This window comes from Natrix helvetica (genome assembly GCF_964273705.1).
Source record: "Natrix helvetica genome assembly, chromosome: 3".
In the NCBI taxonomy this organism is placed as follows: Eukaryota; Metazoa; Chordata; class Lepidosauria; order Squamata; family Natricidae; genus Natrix; species Natrix helvetica.
Genome location: NC_138549.1, coordinates 62,992,678 through 63,007,862, shown reverse-complemented (window position 1 = coordinate 63,007,862; position 15,185 = coordinate 62,992,678). Strand labels below are relative to the sequence as shown.

At 41.3% G+C, this 15,185-nt stretch overlaps 1 protein-coding gene across 4 annotated transcripts in view; it reads right to left on the bottom strand.

The window, feature by feature from the left end:
- RABGAP1L (RAB GTPase activating protein 1 like) overlaps window positions 1-9,597 on the bottom strand; it is a 204,148-nt gene extending 194,551 nt beyond the window's left edge. The window contains exon 1 of one of the 4 annotated variants that reach the window (XR_014174998.1): window positions 9,090-9,414. The gene's annotated coding sequence lies outside the window, so the exon portion shown is untranslated. Of the gene's footprint in view, window positions 1-9,089 lie in introns of all 4 variants that reach the window. The other 3 variants (XM_081948451.1, XM_081948449.1, XM_081948450.1) reach the window with 3 other exon arrangements.
- Between the last annotated feature and the right edge of the window lie 5,588 nt (window positions 9,598-15,185).

Below are 15,185 nucleotides of genomic sequence, written 5' to 3'. Positions count from 1 at the left end.
TTACTACCTCATACAATTTGCTAAATGATTTATCAAGGTCTTATGGTAAGCAGTAATGTTCACTTTATATCCACTAGTTGTAATGGCATGATCTTATTTATTGAGATGTAACAATTATTTCTATTTCTTTCTGTGGTCTCAGGCATAGATAGTAAACTGTGCAATTATCTAGACTGAAATGTTCCATTGCACCTTAAGCTCATTTATTCCTAAAACATGCAATTTCTTTTTTTAAACTTTCCATTCTGACAATTTCACATCATCTTTGGCCCGTCATATTTTCTAGTCCTAGACAGGACTAGAAAAACACCTGGTAACTTATTTTTACTGTAGAAAATTGTAAGCCATAATGAAAGAATGCTAGCAACTAGAGTTTCAACCACAAATCCTAATTATAGACAGAATAAGAAAACATCAATTGAGAGGTACATGCAGCTTGCTGACAATCAAAGTATAAGAAAAAGTATCCCATGCTTTTTAAAATTTAGCTTTGTGTTGTTTCCTTCTATTCTGACCAAATCTGAAACCAAGCAATAATACCGCAGTATGTTTCCAGGGTGGGGTGGGGACACACAAAACTAAATACCGTATTTTTTGGAGTATAAGACACACCTTTTTTCCTCAAAAAAGAGGCTGAAAATCTGGGTGCGTCTGATACATCGAATACAGCATTTTTTGCCTCCCGAAGCCCCGCCCCTTCACCAAAATGGCCATGCATACCCTTATGGAAGCTTTCAGGGAGCTCCTGGGGGCTGGGGAGGGCCACCCGTCCCCAGCAGCACTCTAAGGCGCCATAAAATGCATGCAATTTTTTTGACAAAAAATGGGCCTGTTTTCACGAAAAATGGCCCGTTTTTTGCTTGTTTCTGCCCCCCCCGGAGCACTCTGCAAGCCCCCCCCCAAGGCTATTCATGCCTTTTTTTCGTGAAAAACGGGCCATTTTGGGGAGGTTTGCTGAGTGCAAAAACTTTTTTTTTCCCTTTTGGAAGGCTCTTTAACTGATTGATGGGAATTACATTGATCAAGTGCTGTGCCAGCAGAAACAAAATCTTAGGTGCTACAGATTGTCAACGATTTCCTTCTCCAGCACATGGATAAATACACCTGGAAACATCTACCTACCTACCTACCTACCTACTCTCCCTCTCTCCCTACCTACCTACTGTATTTCTCTCTCTCTCTCTCTCCCTCCGTCTATTTACTCTCTCTCTCCCTCCCTAACTACCTACTGTATTTTCTCTCTCTCTCTCCCCCTCTATCTACCTACGTACCTATCTACCTACTTTCTCTCTCCCTATCTACTGTATTTTTTTCTCTCTCTCCCTCTACCTACCTACACGCTCTCTCCCCCTACCTACCTACTGTATTTCTCTCTCTCTCTCTAGTTCTCTCTCTATCTCTTTATCTAACTACCTACCTAACTACGCTCTCTCTCTCTCTCTCCCTTCCTACCTACTGTATTTCTCTCTCTCTCTCTCCCTCTCTCCCTCTATCTACCTACCTACTTTTTTAAAAAAATGCCTCTTCAAAACCTTGGTGCGTCTTATACTCCAAAAAATATGGTGCATTTATCTTCTGATAAATTAGGTAGGACCTATACTTTCTTTTGGGGAACCATAATTCACATTCTATAAAAAGAAGTAGGAGATATTGTAAGTTTCCAGATCAGTCTGTTCCTTCAGATGTTCAGGATAAAATAATGGCTGCTAATTGGACAGTTTTTACCTCCATTTTTCAACTCTAGGCCCCACTACCCTACCCTTCTACAATCTTAATTCCTACTCCTACACCTTTTCTTTTTTTTTTTATAATAAAATTTTTTATTGGTTTTTCAACATTTATAGGGAAAAGGGTAAATGGACAGGTATACAAATTTTGGCAGTTGCAAAATGTGGCAGGCGTCCCTCCCTCCATACTCATAGTATACATTTATATATAATGCATTGGTATATAATTGGTTACAATCAGCATATTAGTTCTATTACTAAATTCAATCAGATTAGACATTACAGTATAAAATCCAGATATAATTCCATTATCACTTTCGGTCAGTTTATAATAATATGATTTTCTTGTTTATTTTTGTGATCTGAGTCTTCTTGCTATTGCCCCATCTCCCTCCACTGGCAGAGCTCTGGCCCCTCCCGTGTCCTGTGTGTCCGTTGTAGTGTCTTGTGTTTTTTCTAGGAGTGTTTTGTTTTTTTCCATAAAGGCCTGCGCCTCTATGGGTGAATTGATTCTGATTCTTGTCTCCTCCCAGAATATCAGCATACCTTCAGGCATCAACCATCTAAACCACACCCCTTTCTGGTATAATTTATTCGCTAATTGCGAATAATTCTTCCTTTTTTCTCTAATCTTCTTAGGGATCTGCTTCAGAATGGTTATCTCCATATCATGGTATGTCAATGCTTGCCCCCTTTGTACACCCAGAATTTCATCTATTGTGCTTTTTCTAAGAAATTTAATGTGAACCTCCCTAGGTACATTGTGTGTTCTAGCATAAGCTGAATTCACTCTATAAACCAGGTCTATATCCCACCCCATCTGTTGTTTTTCTTTGTGTGTGTAGTCAGCCAGGATGTTTGTCATGATGTCCTTTATGTTTTCCCCATCTTCTTCTATAACATTTTGAAATCTAAGGTAATAGGACATTCTCTCAAATTCTATTTTCATCTGTTGGATGTCAAGATCTTTGTTCCCTTTCTGCACAGCTTCTACCCCCCCCCTCACCTCCTCCACCCCCCCCTTCCACAAGATTCAGTCTTTGTGAGTTCTTATATATTTGGGCTTGATTTTCTTTAATTTCATCTTTCATTTCCCTTAGCTGTTTCTTGATTTCCTCCTGGCCCTGTAGAATTTGTTGAAGCATTTGTTGAAAGTCCATCTCTGTAGTCTTAGGTTGCATCAGTTCTGATATCTTTGACTGTGTGGCTGGACTGGATGTTGCGGATGTTGGAGCAGAAGTGGCAAAGCCAGGTTTTCCAGGAGGTGGTCTTTTAGATGCCATCCTTTATAACGTTAGAAGTTCAATCCATATATAAGATAGACAGTTAGTAAAGAAGGGTAGCCAGGTGAGTCTCAGGAGCAGAAGAGCCAGGCAGAAGAGAGTCTCTCTAAAAGTCTGGCAGTAGATAGAAAATTTCCCCTAGGAAGTTTAAAAAATACCAATCCACAAGAGATTCCTCTGGGAGACACGGAGACAAAGACCGGAAGCCTGAATTTTAAAGGTGGAGTCAGGTTTCACAGTTCATAAAGACAACGGAAGTGTGCCATCTTGCCCTGCCAGTTTTGGGCACAGAGGCATAACAAAGTTTTAAAAAGTTCCAAAAGTCCTCAAATCACAGTAATATGTAGAAATAAGTTGAAGAGAAAATCATCTCAGCCTGGGTGAGGCTTCATTCGTTGGCTCTCCCCCCTCCTCCTTCCCCGGGGGTTGAGAGCAGAATTGTTCCTCGCCGCTTGTCCAAGGGGGGGGGAAAACCCCCTCCCTCCAGCCGCGCCTCCAAAATGCTCCGAAAGTAAAAATCTTTAAAAAAAGCTGAATAGTTCTTCATGCAAAGTAGGGAATGAAGAGAGAAGCAACCTCACCGCACTGCAGCCGCTTCCTTCTATTGTTGCATTCTCCAGTCGGCTTATAGCGAGGCGCGAGGCGCAGAAACGCGAAGCGCCCTCCGAGCTTGCTCCCCGGTGCCTTGGGCGCGCGAGAGAGCTCCCGCCGGCCGCCGCCGCTGCAGGAGTCCTCCGCGATGCCGCCCCTCCGGCAGAACCCCTCTGCGGGGTGTCCTGTGCCCCCCAAGGAGTGGGGAAGCCCACCAGGGAGCCGGAGCAGGCAAAGAGCTGCCCGTCGCCGCCGCCGCCGGAACTGGAACCCCTTTTCTTTCCATCAAACACAACCTTCAATTCCTTCCCTCTGTTAGTTCTATTCCTCAAATAAAATAGATAGGAGAAATAATAGTATATTTTGAAACGCTCATATAGTAATTTCTATATAGTATAGCAAAAAATAGGACAATCTCATGCATGGTTTTCAGACATAAATATTATATTCTGAAGTAGAAATTCACATAAATGTACTATTTTTCCATATCACTGATACTGGAATCATAGGAAAATAATAATCACATAAAAATTTAAGGCTAATTAAAAATGAAAAGCTGTAAGAATTTTTTCTTCCTAAGAAGCAAAAAATAATGTTCATTTTGCAACAGTTGCTTTATCTGACTCTAGTCTATGTATGTTTACTCAGAATGTTTTTAGTTTAAAAGGTATAACACTCAGCAAAATGTGCACAAGGTTTAGACAACCATTTATGCCATAATCTTTGAATTTCAATTTTCAGTTCTTGATACTTTGTGATCTTCTCCACTTCTTTTATTTTCTATTCTACTGTCCCCTAGTTTTGTCACATAATTATCCATACTTTCTTTTTTCAACCAAAGTTACCTGGCGCGTTATGAGCCAATACTTTTATCAGTTATATTCAGAAATACCACAATATTTTAACATGCTCATTTTCAGCTACTTTTTCAACTCTATGTTCCCATCATTTTTTAATATTATTATTATTATGTGATATTTTTATAGAAGTTCCAGTGAATCATTTTGGTGACTGTATTATGTCATAATTAATATAACTATCTGTTATCTTCTTGCACAAGTTGAGCATATAAAACTATTTCTTCTGTTTCTTTTTATATCCTCTTTTTATATCCTACCTTTTTATATATAATTTAAGGCGGTGAACATACCTAATGCTTTGCAATAATTACTTTACTTTACTTTACTTTTATTCATATTTATAGACCGCCCCCTCTCCCAAAAGGGACTCGGGGCGGTGTACAGTCAATACATAAAAAATACATAGATAAATCAACATTTAGATATTTAAATACATAAAAAGTTAAATACTTAAATATTTAGATGCTTAGATGGAGGAGGTTAAAAAACTGTACATTAAAGTAAAGTATTTAAAATACAATCTTTAAAAAGACCCCTAAAAATACCCCAAAGAATTAAATTTAAAATGGTTCCCCAAAAATACCAATTAAAATATATCTGCCAGGAGGTAAAAGCTATGAGTGTGCCAGGCCAGCTAATCGAAACAGGTGAGTCTTCAGTTTTTGTCGGAAGGAGCGGAAGTCGGTGGTGGTTCTAATGTCGGGGGGGAGGTCATTCCAGAGGGTTGGGCCCATCACAGAGAAGGCCCTACTCCTAGGCGTCGCCCGTTGGCATTGCCTGGTGGACGGCACCAGAAGTCCCTCCCTGTGAGAGCGAATTGGTCGCAGGGATGTGTGTGGCAGGATGCGATCCCGCAGATAGCTAGGTCCTGTGCCATGGAGCGCTTTGAAGATGGTGATCAACACCTTGAAACGCACCCGAAAAACCATAGGCAGCCAGTGCAGCTCGCGCAGGAGAGGTGTTACGTGGGAGTACCTAGTACTCCCCATGATGGCCCGCGCGGCTGCGTTCTGGACTAGCTGTAGTCCTCGGGCGCATCCCAAGGGAAGCCCCATGTAGAGAGCATTGCAGTAGTCCAGGCGAGACATCACCAGCGCATGAGTGACCGTGCGTAGGGCATCCCGGTCCAGTAGGGGGCGCAATTGGCGCACCAGGCGAACCTGGTGGAACGCCCCCCTTGCCACGGCTGCCACATGGTCATCCATCGACAGCCGGGCATCTAGGAGGACGCCCAAATTGCGCGCCCGTTCCACAGGAGGCAATTGCTCGCCCCCTATGGCCAGTGATGGAGTCAACTGGCTGAACCGAGGTGCCGGTAACAACAGCCACTCAGTCTTGGAGGGGTTGAGCTTGAGTCTGTTGTCCCCCATCCAGACCCCGATGGCTTCCAAACACCGGGACATCACTTCGACAGCCTCGTTGGGGTGGTTCGGGGTTGAAATGTACAGCTGAGTATCATCAGCGTACAGATGATACTCAACCCCAAAACCACGGATGATCTCCCCCAGTGGCTTCACATATGCGTTGAACAGAAGGGGCGAGAGGACCGACCCCTGTGGCACCCCACAAGTGAGTGGCCTCAGGGTCGACCTCTGCCCCCCTGCCAACACACATTGCGTCCGGTCGGAGAGGTAGGAGCTGAACCACCGCAAAACGGTGCCTCCGACTCCCATCCCCTCCAGCCGGCGCAATAAGATACCATGGTCGATGGTATCAAAAGCCGCTGACAGATCTAATAGGACCAGGATAGAGGAACAACCCCTATCTCTGGCCCTCCAGAGATCATCAACCAACGCGACCAAGGCCGTCTCCGTGCTGTGCCCGGGTCGGAAGCCGGACTGGCGTGGGTCTAGATATTCGGATTAGTCAAGGTGTCGTGGAAATTGCTGTGCCACCACATTCTCTACAACCTTCGCTAAAAAGGGAAGGTTGGAGACTGGACGATAATTAGCTAGCTTCATCGGGTCAAGTGAAGGCCTCTTGAGTAAGGGCCTCACCACCGCTTCTTTCAAGGCGGTTGGTAAGGACCCCTCGCCCAACGACGCCCCTCGTCCTTACAAATATTTCCTTGCAAAACATAAAATGTATCAGTGTTTAGAATTTTAGAGCATTAAGATATTTCCTCTAATGATGAAATATCTCAAATATATAAATTCTCAACAATACAGAGGTGTTTGGTTAAAAAAAATATTTAAAATCAAGAGATATTTTTATTTTCCCACTGGAACTGATCTGTTTTGATAATGTGTTGTGAATTATTAGAAAATTAGAAATCAGTGAAGTAACAACATGAAATGTTTTTGAAATAAGCTTTTTAGGTCTTATGCAATATTTTAAAAAAGTAAATGAGGGGAGTGATTGCTATTACAAATGGCAAAGGTTACTCTACAAAATAGACTGCTGATTAGAAACACACTGGACTTTAAACTATCACAGGACGTGTCATGTCTTATTCTTAATCCACGTCACCAGTAATTCTTATATATTATAGCAAACCTGCTATATATTTTAAACCTTATTTATAAATGTTGATAGTGGTACATTTGCTTAAAGTTAACTTATTAAAAATTAACTTCAAACACTGAAAGCATGCCCCACAACCTCAGTATGTACCAAATGAAGTTGGACACTTTTGGCAGAAGATAGAAATATACATATATTATTACACTGAATGAATATTTGAGCCAGTCAGTTCAACGCTACCTATTCTCATATGGTTCTTCAAGGTTTTAAATGGAGTATTTTCAGGCTTATGACTAGAACTCATTTACTAGAAATATCAAGGAAAAAGTATGAATCTTCCATTTGAAGCAGGCGCTCTAATGTTCAACTAGCACATTCAATTAAGGCTTTATTAGCATTTACACCGTTCCACTGCATTCCAATACAAGATACTTTTACTTATAGTGGGAAAACTGCTCCAGTAGATTTTCCAATTCATAACACACACATATTTGCACCACAGTATAAATGCTATTTCTTTTCAAGTTCAACAAAAAATTTAAACATAGCCTTCTATAACCTGGCACCTCTAAATGTGTTGGGAATGTAACTCCCCGAAATCCTAGTTAGACTAGAAAACTTGTTTCAATAAATGTTCTTCAGAACCAAATTATCAGGGATATAGGTTCCTATTAAATTATTGGATTTTTGTATCTACACACACACTCAATTTAAGGCGATGAATGGACTTAATACTGTTGCGTATTTTCCCCACCACAATCCTGTGAGGTGGACTGGGCTGGCTCAGAGTCACTGGGCTGGCTTTCATGCCTAAGGGAAGCCTAGTATTCGGTCTCCTGATTTCTAGGCCAGTCCCTTAACCACTACACCAAACTGGCTATCTCTTCATCATAAAAGTAACTACAGTATGAATACTTCTCTAGATTCATTTTCAGAATGCCTGCTTCAAATATATATTTTTAGAATTATTTTCATGACATTGATATTGTATCACAATAAGAGACTTGCTGAGTTCACATATATGTTGGCTAATTATGATTTATTGTATTGTGAAAACTCAGGCAATTAGGTTAATTAGATAAATCAATGTGTAGCCTTTGAAATGAGTCTTCATAAAAACCTTGACCAATTCTAAAGCGGTTAATAAGATTTGCCTTTAAATGCAATTATACAAATATGGGTGACAACTGTTCATTAATATTTTAAAATATATTAAGACAGAGAACTTAGTCCACTCTGAAATACTGGCAAAGTCCTGCTATTGGATGACATTCCTATGATAATTTCAAGGTTAACATGAATTAAATTTAAGTCAAAGCAAAATTAACTAGTTTTACCTATTGCATTTAGATCCAGTTTATACTTGTTTATGTTCACTTCTCCGTCTGCAAATAAAGTTTTACACACTTCAACTAATTATACCCAAGATTTGTTAGAACTTTATTAAACTTCCATCTTTGGATCCTTACAATGAATTGCAATATAATATCTAAAGAAAATCGATTTATTTCTCTACCCGAACCATCTACTTAAAAAACAAAACCACTGCTTTTTGCATGGGAAAAAAGGCCTGAGCCACATCCTTCCTCTCATCACGCATTTCCTATGTCTCACTAGAGCACCGCTTCAACTTCACCTTAAGAACGCCGCGATTCTGCCCTCCCGTAAATGCCTCCCTTCTCACGGATCCCACCCACTGCTTTCTGGAGCGGACTCGCTAAGCCGCAAGAAAAGACGAACATCACCGGCAGCCACGCTCCATCCTAGCCAAGTTCTCATTTTTGGAAAAGATACGCGACGAGCTTAAAGCAGCCCCAAAAGTTCCTTTCGGCAGCCCACCCACTTTGAGCTGCCTAAGGTCGCCACCCTTTAGCTTCTTCGGACAGCAATTACAAGGCCAAAGAGATTGCGGGAAGGGGCTCCTCTGCGACTAGAGCTCCTTCTCGGAGGCAGGCAGACGTCAACTCTCCACGAAGTGCACCGATTTTACTTTCACCCCGCGCCTGTCCGGTGATCCCCCTAAAACCACAAAAAAAGGAGCTGGACCTGGGAGGAGAGGAAACCTAAATTTCGGACCTGGAGCCGGAATAAACTAAAGGCAATTGGATTCAGCCGCACCAAAAGCGTGAAAGCTCGCCAGCGCGTCCAAGCTGAGGTCTACTCACTCACAACGCCCCCTTTCTCCTTTTTTCTCTTTAGCACACCACCTCCACTTTCCACGCCGGGCAAGACAGCGCCCCCGGCGGGAGAGGGAGCCTCGCCTCCGTCGCCCCTCACCCAAAACTCGCTCCCTCGGGAGGGTGTCGCTGCTGCTGCTGCTGCTGTTGCTGTCGTCGTGGAGAGAAAAGAGGAGGCGCGCCTCTTCCGTTCCTCTCTCCCGGCTGAAGGCGGCGGTGACGAGGGCGATTCAGCGAAAGGGGCGGAGGAGAACTGAACAGTGGAGCAAAGCCGGCAGGAGGAACCGCCCCAGCCTACATCACGGCAACTGCGCAGGCGCCTCAGGGCCGGTCCAAAGGCGCTCTCGACTATCCTGGGGGGACCGACAGCGTGGAATCCAGCAACGGAGAGTGGAACGGTAGCCGTTGAGACGAGCTGCAGAATCGAGCCCCGAAAGTTAACCAAGGAACAGGATCGCCTTTCCTGCACGGCTCGGTTTGTTAAGTCTCCGCCTCGTTCCCGTGTCGTCCGCGGAGCTAAAGTTCAGAATGTAATATTGCTCTTAGCTTCCATTCCTTCAAACACTCAGCATCTTCAAGTTAACTGAAGTAAACCACCTGAAGGAATGATTAGCATTCTCACTAATCTGGAGTCTAAACACTGCTATTTTACATTGCCGCCAGCCAAAGATCCAGGACCATATTTTTATGTATTTGTTAACGTATTAGATTTGTAAGACTGCCTAATTGTCATGTGACTCAAAGGGGCAAAAACTTAAATCTGAAAATTTTAATCTCCTACAGCTGCTACCTGGGTTGATGAATAGTGCAATTTTTAAGAATTTTTTTTCACTCAGCCAAAAATAATCTTTTGATATAGCCTTACTACTGTATTTTAATAGCCTTATTATGAAACAGAAACATGGTCATAGTAATCAAAATTATTTTTCTTTAAAATCACCTAAAAATAGCCAACTGTGTAACTTAATGTGTCCCTTGGTGAGTTTTCAGGCCCCTTGATCTCTTCCTTTCTTGGGCAGCGTTTTTTTTAAAGTGCATTGTAAAAACAACATGGTCATTGTAATCAAAATTATTTTTCTTTGAAATCACCTAAAAATAGCCAACTGTGTAACTTAATGTGTCACTTGGTGAGTTTTCAGGCCCCTTGAAGTGCATTGTAAAAACAACAAATTCAGTCTTCCTATGCAGTATTCATCATCTGAATTTTGTGCCAAAGCATTCGTATCTCAAGAGAAACCATGAACAATTTCCTTATATAATAGAATAGAATTCTTTATTGGCCAAGTGTGATTGGACACACAAGGAATTTGTCTTTGGTGCATATAAAGCTGTATATAATCTGGTAAAGCAGCTGAATAGTCCAAAGCCTTAATGTGTACATGATATGGTCTAAGATGTCACTTCTTTATAGTGTTTCCATTGTGTCAGTAGAATATAGAATTCTTTATTGTCCAAAGGTGATTGGGGACACACACAGAATTGATTTTCAGTTTACAAGGAATTGATTATGCAAGACATAAAGTCTGTTTATGAGGATGAATTCCAATTTAAGGCTGACCCGGAACAAAACAAAACTGATCATATTGCAAGGAACATGCAATACCCCTCCCTCTTAACATTGATAAATACTATTTACTATGTTTCACCTAATGATAATTGCCAACTCCCTTACATCTAATGGAAGCTACATCCTGCTTATTAGCTTTGAGACCAATAATTATTATGGTGAAAAGGGAATTATAAATGGAAAATGTTATCTAATTAAAACAGGTGTACCTCTATTTGGTCTTCCCATTGTTTTAATCATTGCATCAGATATGGCCCTTGGATTAATCATCCAATAACTCTTTTTTTAAAACAATTTTTATTTGTTTTTGAACAAGGACAAACAAGCATAAAAATAAAAAAAACCATCTTCCATTACAAATTGTAGAAAGTTTGTCAGTTGGTTACAGTATTTCCATGCATCTCTTCCATAATCACCACCTGCTTTTCATATCAAATTGCGTATTTTAAATTCACCTATATTCATGTATATCACAATTATTATATCTCAACCTTAATTTGACTATAATTGTTTTTACATCCTTTTATATATAATATTCAAAATCTAGAATAGGATTATATGATAACATTCCATTAAATCATCCTAAAATCATCCAATCACAATACATCTTTAGAACATATTCTAGATAAAACTTTTAAACCTCTCATAATCTCCATGTGTTGTTTATATAAAATTTCATATCAAATTAATATATCTATATGTATTGTTATCATTATTAATCATTTAACTATAGCTATTGTCGCTTCATTTTATACATACTACTAGTAAATTAAATTTAGCTAATTTTTTTATTATACATTTTCATTGCAACCTGTATCTTTCCAGTAATAGTACGGTCTTATATCTCTTGCCATTTGTAGCATTAATGTTCTAATTACTTTCTTAATAAATCTTGTATAAATCTCCCTTCGCAACATGCTGTTCCTTTCGTATCTCACAAAAGCTTGAAACCCAACATCTGCTCTTTCCATCAGCTTATCTGGTTATCGCTAGTGCTTCTATCAAGATTTCTCTCCTTATCTCTGTCAATTTTTCTCTCCTTTCTTCTGTGCTTTGAAGTCCGGGGTAGAGTTCCAATCCATCCATCTCTCCTTTCCATATTTTTATCGTCAATTTTTATCGTCAATTTATTCCCTCATTCGGTAGCATCACTTTGCCCATTACCAATCTTCTAAAATCTAAAGGAGAAACCAAACCGAAGCTGGGGAAGCCTCTGAACTGGACTATGGAGTGTCAAGCCGCTTTCAAGAAATTAAAGCGACTCTTAGCAGCAGAACCAGTTTTGAAACACCCTGATATGGATGCGCCATTCAGGGTGATGCCAGTGATATGGCGGTGGGAGTAGTATTACTTCAAACAAATGCTGAGGGTAAATTTCTACCGTGCACTTACACCTCACGTAAGCTTACAGAGACAGAGGAGATGGGCCATATGGGAAAAGGAAGCTTTTGCTGTCAGATGGGCTTTGATGACCTGGCAACACTTCCTGGAGGGGGTGAAACACCCTTTTGAAGTATGGACTGATCATAAAAATTTAGAAGCATTGAAAATCCCGCGTAAACTGTTGCCTAAACAAGTGCGTTGGGCACAACACTTCAACTGTTTCAACTTTACCCTGAAATACATCCCAGGAGGGAAGAACTTTATGACTGATGTCTTGTCCAGGCTTCCCCAGTACAACAGCTCCAAACTGAGCGTGGTTCATCCAGTAATCCCAGCTAAGAATCTGGCTGCCCCAATGGTTACTAGAAGCCAGAACCCAGCTGACTTGGATGTGAATACGGACCTAATGAACAAACTCAAGGAAGGTCTTGAATCCGATGACTGGTTCAAGAAACATTCTGATGAATGCATCATGAAGGGTGGACTGGCTTGGACTATAAGTTCCTGCTGACCTGAAACCTGTCGTTCTTCAACGGGCCCACGATTCGAGAATGGCGGGCCATTTTGGATTTGTAAAGACTTTGCATTTGATTAAGAGGCAGTTTTAGTGGCCTTCATTGAAAAAAGACATTGAGTCCTACATAGCCAGTTCTCCCATCTGTGCGGCCACAAAAAGACCACCAGGAAAGCCCCAGGGTCTCCTCCAAGGTATCATCCATCCTGGAACCCCATGGAAGGAGATATCAATGGACTTTATTGTTGAACTACCGGAAAATCTGGGATATACCGTTATTTGGCTTATAACCGATTTGTTTTCCAAACAGGTTCATTTTGTGCCTTCAAGCTCCCATCAGCGAAGTCTTTGGCTAAATTGTTTATTTCCCATGTATATAGATTACATGGTGTACCTGAACGCATAATTTCAGACAGGGGGGTTCAATTCACCTCCCTATTTTAGAAAGAGTTCCTGAAATTGATTGGCTCCACCCAGGGGCTAAGCTCCACCCACCATCCTCAGACTAACGGAGCTTGTGAACGGACTAACTCTGTTTTGGACCAGTAGCTCCGATGTGTCATCAATTATCAACAGGATAATTGGGCGGAACTGTTACCACATGCAGAGGTGGAGTACAATAATTCTGTTCACAGCAGTACCGGCATGACCCCTTTTAAAGTAGTGTTTGGTCAGGACTTTGTACCGATTCCTGAATTGCCTTGAGAGAAACTGCAAATTTTATCCTTATCTGAATGATCAACTTCAGAAATTTTGGCCCATGACCTGCAAAGCATTAGATGCGGCTCACGAAGTTCACAAAAACAAGCGGATAAGAAAAGGACAAAGCCAAAAGAGTACAGTTGGGGATAGGGTGTTTTTGTCCACCAAGTTCCTGCAAACCACCCAAAAATCGAAGAGGCTGGGCCCAAAGTATGTAGCTCCGTTCTCCATTGTGAAAATCATAAATCCTATATTGGTGAAATTGGAGTTGCCGAAGAACCTTAGCAGAATTTATCCTATATTTCATGTGAACCTGTTAAAACCGGAGCACACCTCTTCGTTTCATCTGCCTCAACCTTCACCTCCGGTCCCTCTTCTTATTGAGGGAGAGCAACATTTTGAAGTTAAAGAAATCTTGGACTCCAGAAAACATAGGGGTCGCATTCAGTATTTGGTCTCCTGGAAACATTTTCTCCCCTCCCAGGCGGAATGGGTTGACAAATCTTACGTTAGGGCTCCCAGACTTTTGCAGAAGTTCTACACCAGCTATCCTGATAAGCCTTGATTTTATAATAGATGTATATACTGTTATTATTTTGTATTGTTTTCCCTCTCTCTTTTCCTGCAGAGGTGATATCTCTTTCTGAAGGAGGGCCGGATGTCAGCCTCTGTTTTGCTTGCTACACTTGCTTGCTATCAGCTGCCATAGGAACAGAGGGGGTGCATAGTATTGGGGAAGGGGATTATATTGAACTGGAGGAGTCTTGTTCTCACCATCTTCTGTGCATGCTGATAGCTGATGTTTGGACTTGGTCAAGGCCAACCGTTTCGCATACCAACTTGATGAGGCTGTTTGAAGATGCACCCCACATGACACCTTAGGGAGTTGCAGATTGGACAATGGGTTGGGGAATTGGGGGGAGGGTGCTGGGTAAACGTTTGATATGTATATGTTCCCGCCTTTCTGGCTCAGATCTTGCTTTCCTTTTGCTGTTTTCACTTCATATCTAGTAAAAGTACTTTATCTCTATTAAAATGGAGTTGAGGTTTTCCTTTCTTGGATATTGAAGGAGGCATGCTTGACAAGGTTCTTGATTATAAGTAAAATTCTTGTTTGAGCCAAAAGTGTGTGGCAGCAGCCAAAAAAGCCAATGCAATCCTAAATTGCATTAATAGAGGGATAGTCTCAAGATCACATGCAGTTCTAATACTGCTTTACACAGCCTTAGTAAAACCACATTTGTAATACTGCATCAGTTCTGGTCATCACAGTACAAAAAAAAGTTGAGACTCTGAAAACAGTGCAGAGAAGAACAAGAATGATGATTAGAGGGCTGGAGGCTAAAACATACAAAGAATGGTTACAGGAATTGGGCATGTCTAGTCTAATGAAAAGGAGGACTAGGGGGGACATGATAGCACTATTCCAATATTTGAGGGCCTCCTACAAAGATGAGAGGGTCATACTATTTTCATAAGCACCAAAAGGCAAGACAAGAAACATTAGTTGGAAACTAACCAAGGAAAAAAGCATCTAGAACTAAGGAAATTTTCTGATGGTGAGAACAATTAACCAATGCCTTCAAAAATTGTGGGTTGTCCATCACTGAAGGCTTTTATAAAGCGACTGGACAACCATGCTCGAGCAGAGGGTTGGACTAGAAGATCTCTGAGGTCCCTTCCAACTGTAGTATTCTATGTTCCCTGAAGTTTGCAAGTCCAAAATTACAAATACTCCTAACCCAGGTGGGCAACACCTTGCTCTACATGCCTTGCAAAATCTTTCTGGGATTCTTCCAATATTTGTTTTGGCCAAACTAGCTAATCTAAAGATATTGGCAGAACTACAGAACCCACCTTTTTTTTCTTTTTGGGGTGAAACAAAATACCTTCCTTACCTAGAACAAGACTGACTCCA